Here is an 8641-nt window from a genome sequence, read left to right on the forward strand (position 1 = left end):
AAGAAAAAATAATGTACGAACAACAACACATGATTTATATATAACTTTCAACAATGATTATGAAAAATATATCAATTTTTGCATTCTTTGATTCTTTAAAATTGAGCGACAATATCCCGTAATTTTGTAGATACGTTTCATATAATAGATGTGAATTGAAAGAATATACGAAAGGTGACAGCTAAGAACGTGATTTTAATTAGAAAGGAACAAAATTAACTTTCAAATATTATAATGAGGTTTAAATGATTTGAATACGTTCCGATTATAAATTACGTTAACATTAACTAACTTTCAAATTTAATCAATATTAATTCAATTTAATTTAATTTTAAGATGACATCAAAATAAAATAAAGGTGAAGAATTTCCCGTATACCCATGTGAACACAACGTCCCAAGATTCTTCGTTTCCTTTCCCAGGACCCCTCCCCCAATTCTTTCTCTTTCTCCAATTTCATCTCTTCTCTCGTCGCGTTTATTCCCTGCTATTTATTGAATAAAGCACTTTCTTCGTCATTCGTTTCTTTTTTATTAGGGTTCCTTACAAAATATCACTGTTATTGCTCTTTTTCATCTAATTCAAACTAAAGTGTAAACCTTTTGTGGCAGCATTTCAGATAACCCAGCAGCTTGTGGTTTTTTATTTATTTATTTTTTTCTAATTAAAATTCATCGCATATTTATTTGTATTAATCTAACTAATATTGATATATAACGAGTGTATTATATATGTTGTCTACTCATTTTTTTTTTTTTTTTGCAGTTAATTAGGGATGTAATGCTTCTACGGAGATTCGTCTTCAATTTGGGTGAATGGTTTGATGAAGGAAATGCAGGTAATGTAGCTCTGTTGTTGTTGGCATGAAGGTTAAGTGATATATGTAGTCATCTTCCAAAATAGAACAGCTTAAATAGACATGAGCCTTTAATGTGAAATCTTAAATTCTCATAAAAACTATAACTTACTGAGAAAATTCAGTGAAGAGTATCTATACATACCGCTTAGCAAATTTTAAGATTCAAAAGTGAGAATTGACATGTGACAAATGGGTAATTATGGTTCAGTGACGAGTATCTATACATTCCGCTTAGCAAATTTAAAAAAAACTTAATGCATTTCAGATTGATGATTAGATTGTTGCAGTATGGATGTTTGACTTTTTAGTCAAACAGACAAGTTTTGAACAGATATTGCATATGCCCGGCTGTAATTAATTTGAGTAGGAATCATGTATTTCTTTTATCTGAATTTGTAAGAAAATCAGGAGTTGTGCTGTATTTTGCAACTAAACAAGTGCCATGGTACTGTGGCTGTATATGACAAGGCTGTCTCAAAGAACAAAAATGATCTTAGAAATCATTGATATAAGGAAGTTGACAAATGCATATTAATTGATCAACTACTCAAACTCAAGATGATAATAATTGTGATTTACCCTTCTTTGAATCAGTTTCTCTTAAATGAATATCACAATGGACCAAAAAAGTGAGATTTTTTTTTTTTCATTGACCTACAATATCAAGCTTATTTTTGGTACACTAGATACTTTGTCAATGCTTGCATATTTTTTTTACTACATGGTTTGTTAGTGATGGGTTATGGTTCTATCTCGGGTGATAAATCTAATTTCATCTATTTCATGATGTGATGTATTGGTTAATTTTTTTATGGGTCAGGCTATTTTGTGGTAATATGAATTAGGATGGTTACATGTGCGATAAAGATCTACTCCTGTAGAAGCTTATTGTAGTAACTTGTTTTTATTAAGAGAAACAGTAGATGTACAGGCTTTTGATGCATGGGTAAAGAGGTGCTGAAAATGTGATGGTATCCACAAAAGTTGTGTTGCACAAGCTATCTATAAAATCCGATTCTTTTTCAATCCTTTATCACTCGCTCTATGTTCTGTTATTCTTATTTAGATTCAAACATATGTTTAGTTAAAGCAGAGCTTAGCTTATTAACGAATTTAATCCACTAATTAATCATCTTGTTGCTACTTATGTCTTATTTAATTAGAGTAGAGCATGTAATTAAGTAACAAAGGTACTAATCTGCTGTGTGTAAGTAACAACTCAAAGAGCTTCTTTTCCTAAAAAAAAAACAACTCAAAGAGCAGGGAAGTAGTGTCAGTGTAAAAAGTCGTGCAACAATAATCATTTTATGTAAATATTTTAATATATAACTTGTATGTGTAAATTTCCTTGTATAAAAACTATTATGACTAATTTAGTGATGATGTCAAATTTTTAATTTTTTGTGTAAAGTACCAATGGCTGGAAAACATTAAAGTACATTGCTATTAATAGTTAATGTGAGTATGTTGGCATCATGGTAAAAAACTATAAGTATGTTGCTGTTTTTCCTTCTTCAAAAGATTTCCCCCTTTTTGGTGAGTTTTATGTGTAATCTGAATCGAACAAACCAGACCAAACCATATCACTTGTAATTTATTGATGAAATGATTCAAGCAGGGAATGCTCGAAGATAATGGCTAGCTGACACCACAAATCAGGCACAAAGGGAAACTTTTTTCATTTTGATCTGAATCTGATGGAAACTTTCCTTATATTCTAAGGCTTATTCAATCTCATTGTCAGATTCTTGGAATTAATGTCAAACGCTATCAAGGAAGGATGGGAAAGTCAGCTAAATACAGAGCATCTTACTAGCAGGGGGTATTTTGGGTATATATGCTATTTAGTTTGTTACAGGGTACATAGTGCTAAATTATAACAGGGTATCATTATCTTTTGTCAAATCTGGTCTTAGAACCTTTGTGAGAGGCTAGGCTATCATATCTGTAGCAAAATCATTAGGGGTTTCTCTTGTATTTTAGTATCATCAATACATTCAGTGAAGCTTGTATTCCTGTTCTTGTTTGTGATTTTATATTAAAGTCAGTTCTTAGCATTCAATTTATTATATTTTCGGATAAATGCAAGAAGTAGCATCCTATTTTTATTTCTTTCAACTAAAGCATTGTACTTTCAATTATACATTCAGATAAAAGTCAATTGAGCTATATATCTAGAAGTTGCATTGTATTCGTCTAACATTGCTAAATTGGGTGGATATTTCATAGTGTAATATTGTATTTAGAAGAAACATAGGTGGCATACCAAATCGATGGAAGTTCTTAGTTAATTCGTCTATTTAACATTTACACTTTAAGTTGCTGATGATGTCTTTCAAAACGTATTTGGTAATAAACTTATAAAAACATGAAGTCTCTATGTTTATTTTGCAATTATAAAAATAATATTTTAATTACCACTTTCTTCTATGCAGTCCACGAAGCTATCAGTCCATTCAATGAATACGCATCTTCTAAAACTGATTCTTCTGGTTGCAGAGGTTATCACTAACCTCAGGTTAATCCAGTCTCATGTGATTTGTAGGTATTTGATTTTGGGTTTTGGTGACACGCATATAGTTATTTTGGGGTTTGGAGCTGATGATCGTAACAGGAAACATAGAAACCTCGGTGCAGTGCCCACCCTTTTATTCACTCACACCAGGTGTTTGAAATAATGTCTCAGTAAAGTAAAGGTAGATGAGCCAAGGAGTAACGACCCACCCTTTGTTTGACACATATTAGGTGTTTGATTTTATGCCTTAATGAACATATTTGAGAAAGCTAGAATCAATTTTTATTTAGATAATGCGGACTAAATTGGTTACTGTTTTGGCATTTAATTTTCATGAGGAATGAAAATCAACTTTTTGTCATGGCTGATATATGCATTCCACACTTTTAATATCCAACTGGGAAATTGGGTTTTGATATAACACTTATCTTATATTTAACAAACGATGAACTTGATAAACAGAAAAAGAAGAGTAATATTGGGGAAATGCAAACAAACTGCCACATTCAACCACTTGCACTCAGTATATAGAAAGTTAGGTCAAAAATTTAATACCTCAAATCAGAGAAGCCAAATCTATGAAAATTGTGTAGTAGTGCAAAACCTGTGAATTTATTGATCCTCAATGCAGGATGAACTCAACTTGAATAGTTTTATGTATTAATTGGTTAAGTAACATTGTTGTACTTTTTTTTTGTAATTCGTAACTGGATATTCTTAACTGTTACAGTTTGAAACTCTTTCAAACTTGTTGAAGACTATTGAGATGTATTCATTTTCGTATCTCACCATGAACTCTTAAGCACAATTAATCAATCGTCACATTTCTGATGTAGAGCAATCAGGAAAACTTGCAGCAATCTCTTCTATATATTAGGAGGAAAAGATCAGGAATAAGGCTAAAGTTTAATCAGGTTTTTGCAAGTAAGTAGAGTAGCTGAAGATGGCAGAAAATATTCCTTCTACTTGCTTTCATGGTATGTGCTTCAAGGATACCCAATACATATATTTCATCGACCCCTTCGATCGTATTACCATGGAATTATTTTTGTATCGCTTGATTGTCTTTATTTTGTTTCTTGATCGTTGAGTTATGTTCTTCGTGAGTAATTATTTTCACTTTCGTGGGTTTACGATTTCATGAAAACCTGTAGATTTCTCAAGTAATTCAAACACCCAAATTTTTCCAGGGTTTGTTTCTTTTCAATGTCAGTCGATGGATATTGATGGAAACGTTCATTTGATAAATATTTTACAATATGTTCTTCTAACTTTCTATTAAGACTTTTTCAAAGGGTTTTGAATTCGATTCTTTTGGCTTATTGATTCTATGTAGATTGTGAATATGGCTGGTACAAATGAAAATCTTCCAGATGTAATCCGCCCTACAAGAACACAACAAGGTAATTGAAACAAAGATCCACAAGTAGTAGTTCTTTCTACAGTAAATGTAGACGACCTGTTTGATAAAATGTCTGAATAACGAAAAGATTCTTATAACTCTAAAACTTTGATGCTTTACAGGAGGAGGAGGAGGAGGAGGGGGATTAAAGGCAGGATGTGGGAAACCAGTGGCCCCACTTGGTCAAAACAGGAGGGCATTGAGTGATATCAACAAGAACATCATCAGAGCTCCACCAGCATATCCTTATGCTGCTAACGGATTACCAGGGTAATAAAATCAACTCATGTATCTTTGTTATTCACCCATTATTAGCCTCTGTGAACACTAATTAATCTTTTCTTTCCTCAAGTAAACATGTTGATGATATTCTCTATTATTTCTTTCTAGAAAAAAACCAATCGCTACTAAGAAACCTGTTCCAGTTCGTCGACCCATTATTAGGTCTGTTACAGACCTTATTTCTTCATGATTTTGTGGATACAATGTGAACAAAAACACTCATCATTCCCAATTTTACTGTTTCTGCAGGACAATTAGTGCACAAACGACAACCAAACCATCACTTCCCTTGCCCACTGGCAAACCATCATTTCCCTTACCTGAGGTATGCACTTTTTATCTACAAGACTGGGTAAAAATGTCAATAGGGTGCATGTCAAAATAGATCATTCTCAATTAGGATGATAAAATCATAGTTTACTTCATAAATTTGAACATATGGGTTTAAAAGAGATTGTAGGAGTTTGAGTACAGTTTGAGCGACTTTGAGGCCTATTTGATTTGTATTATGTTATATCTAAGTTTTTATAATGTATACATAAACTTCCTTTTGATGACAGGGTAAGAAGCCAAAAGTCCAAATTATCCCTGATGAGATTGACACTGAAGACTTGAACATCATTGATGTTGAAGATGATTTTAATGCACCGATGTTTGTTCAACATACAGAAGCTATGCTGGATGAAATAGACAAGATGGTAATTTGATTTCTCATCTTTTTTTCTAATCTTCTTGTTCTTTGTTTCCTTAAGTTGAAAATAGCTTAAAAGTATTGGATCTTTATTTCAGGATGAAGATGTATACGAGGAGCCTCTTTTGGACATTGACAATGCTGATAAGGGTAATCCTTTGGCAGTGGTTGAGTACATTGATGAAATTTTCGCACACTACCGAAAACAAGAGGTATATTTAATATTTATTTATTCTTTTTTTGTCATTATGATTCTTGTTTTATGTATTCATGTGCATTCACTGATGAAAGATTTGTATTTGAATTCCCATTTCTGATTGACCAAAATTGCAGGTATTGACTTGTGTTTCACCAACATACATGTCACAACAACATGACATAACAGACAGGATGAGAGGCATTCTCATCGATTGGCTAGTTGAGGTAACAACACATTATTACACCAAATGCAAAATTAGAGCAAATACTAATAATAATATGAAAACAGGTTCATTACAAATTTGAACTGATGGAAGAGACGTTATATCTAACGGTCAACCTCATTGACCGATTCCTGGAACGTCAAACCGTGTCAAGGAAGAAACTGCAGCTTGTTGGGGGTGACAGCCATGCTTCTTGCATGCAAATATGAAGAAATCTCAGTCCCTGTTGTTGAGGACTTTATTGTAATTTCAGACAAGGCTTACACTAGATCAGAAGTTCTTGACATGGTAATTAGATTTAGTGATTTACTTTCTGTTACAGGCTATATAAAATATAAAGAAAGTACTTAATTATGATATTTGTTTTTGTTTGATATTTTGCAGGAGAAGGTAATGGTGAATACCCTTCAGTTCAATCTCTCGGTTCCCACTCCATATGTGTTCACTAAAAGATTTCTCAAAGCTGCACAATCTCAGAAAGAGGTTTGTTTTTCTTCTTTGTGTTCATGAAATGTTAATCTTCCATACATACACTATTGCATTTTCAAGTTTCTTTATGCTTTTGTGAAAGAATTAATGTTTTGGGAAAACAAAAGGTTCTTTTTCTTTGATTTTGGTTTTTGAATGTAGTTGGAGCCATTAGCATTCTATTTGATGGATCTGTGTCTTGTGGAGTATGAAATGGTGAAGTTCCCACCTTCTTTACTGGCAGCAGCTGCAGTCTTCACTGCAGAATGCACTCTCAATGGATCAAAGAAATGGACAAAAACAACTCAACTCCATTCACACTATTCTCTGCATCAACTTTTGTATGATCTTTTCTCCCCTCCTTTTTTCAACTTCTGCTCCTATTTTTATCATTTTTTATAAGGAAAATTCTAGGAAATTAGCATAAGATTCTCCTCCTGTTTTGTTTGAAAGGAAATTAACGAAATGAGTTATATATTAATGTAGGGAATGCTCGAAGATGATGGTTAGTTTACACCAAAAATCAGGCACAGGGAAACTTGTTTCAGTGTTCAAGAAATATGGCACTTCCAAATATGGCCATGTGGCACGAACCCAGTCTCCTGCTCACTTCATGTTGGAGCCAAGATTCTGGGATTGATTATGAAAATTTAGGAGTTTGTTGATGTTAAAGAAAAACTGAGGTTTTTGATGTATTCAGAGCAATTTATAGTTGCTCTTAGATTTTTTTAGGAGTTCCTACAACTATTTAGACCCGTTTGTTCTATTTGTGTTTGATGATTTCTTAACTATCTGTGTTTACAATGTTTCTAAGTATTGTTTTAATGCGAGAAGTATATGTTATTATCAATGGTGTTCTTTGTTTGAACTGCATTTTTTTGTGGCCAAACTGAATGTTTGATAGAGAAAAAAACATAATGTTTCAGAATCATGGTCAAAAACATCATAATCCTAAATAAAAAATAGGAAACAGAGACAATCTCAAGAATTTAGAAACATAATTTTTTTTTGAGGCTATAGAAAGAAGAAACACAAAGTAAAGGAGTTTTGTGTGAAGGATGGAAGGGAGGCAACAGACATGGGTGAGGTCAATTTAATGGAAACACTAGATTTATTGGAACTTTTTATTTTCCAACTGAATTGAGTGTGGGTTTGTGGGACCTTTGACTATGGTTGTCGAGGTTTGTGTTTACCAATGCGCCAAACACCTTTGATAGTTGGAAGTTTGGTTCCTATTTCAAACTAAATTAGCATCATTTTTATTCCCTCACACATACACCGTTTGACACGCACCGTTAACCTCCCTCATGCATGCATGTAACATCTTTCCACAACATAACTTGGATACACCTTTTGTTCTTAATTTTCATCAAAACAAAATTACACTCTTTATTAGTCGGGACACAAGATTACGCCCCCTAGCTATCATGATTAACCAAAACAAAGAACAATATAGAATCTAACTAGTACATATCTAACTCTTGTACATGTCCATAGTAGCATCTAACTAGTTGCACGACAACGAAGACACTTACATCGATATATATATATATATATATATATATATATATATATATATATATATATATATATATATATATATATATATATATATGATAAGGCTAGATTGCATATTGTAAAGAAATAGTTTGACTAGGGCTAATCGGGTTTCCATTATTAACTCGAAAATCACTTTAAGAGATTCATTTAAACAAGTTTGGGTTGATTAGTCTAGCCGAGCTAAACCAACTGAATGTTTGAAATGCTACAACTTCCTGGTATACATATGTTTCAGGTTTTGGTTTGCATTTTTATTTTAGAACTTCCTGGTATACATTTGTTCTGGTTCTACGATTTTGGTTTCTAGTATCAATTTTCCAGCAAGGGTTATGATAGGTTGGGTGGTGGTGGTGGAGAAGACGTTGAAGAGAACGTGGAAGGGAAAGGAGAAAGGTGGAAGGATGGTAGGGTGTGGTGGTGTAACGACCCAAAAATCAAGGGT

At 32.9% G+C, this 8641-nt stretch overlaps 1 pseudogene across 1 annotated transcript; it reads left to right on the forward strand.

Moving 5' to 3' along the window:
* The first annotated feature begins 392 nt into the window (after nucleotides 1–392).
* On the forward strand, nucleotides 393–7489 carry LOC145085947 (G2/mitotic-specific cyclin-2-like; annotated as a pseudogene). Its single transcript, XR_013700246.1, has 15 exons — nucleotides 393–838; nucleotides 2478–2690; nucleotides 3295–3555; nucleotides 4211–4351; nucleotides 4711–4777; nucleotides 4899–5046; nucleotides 5167–5220; nucleotides 5308–5383; nucleotides 5619–5756; nucleotides 5848–5961; nucleotides 6083–6172; nucleotides 6237–6459; nucleotides 6556–6654; nucleotides 6802–6980; nucleotides 7126–7489. The product of XR_013700246.1 is annotated as a G2/mitotic-specific cyclin-2-like (transcript).
* The last annotated feature ends 1152 nt before the right edge of the window (nucleotides 7490–8641 follow it).

Source organism: Lactuca serriola, chromosome 2 (assembly GCF_051521515.1).
Source record: "Lactuca serriola cultivar US96UC23 chromosome 2, Lser_US96UC23_V15, whole genome shotgun sequence".
NCBI classification, from domain to species: Eukaryota; Viridiplantae; Streptophyta; class Magnoliopsida; order Asterales; family Asteraceae; genus Lactuca; species Lactuca serriola.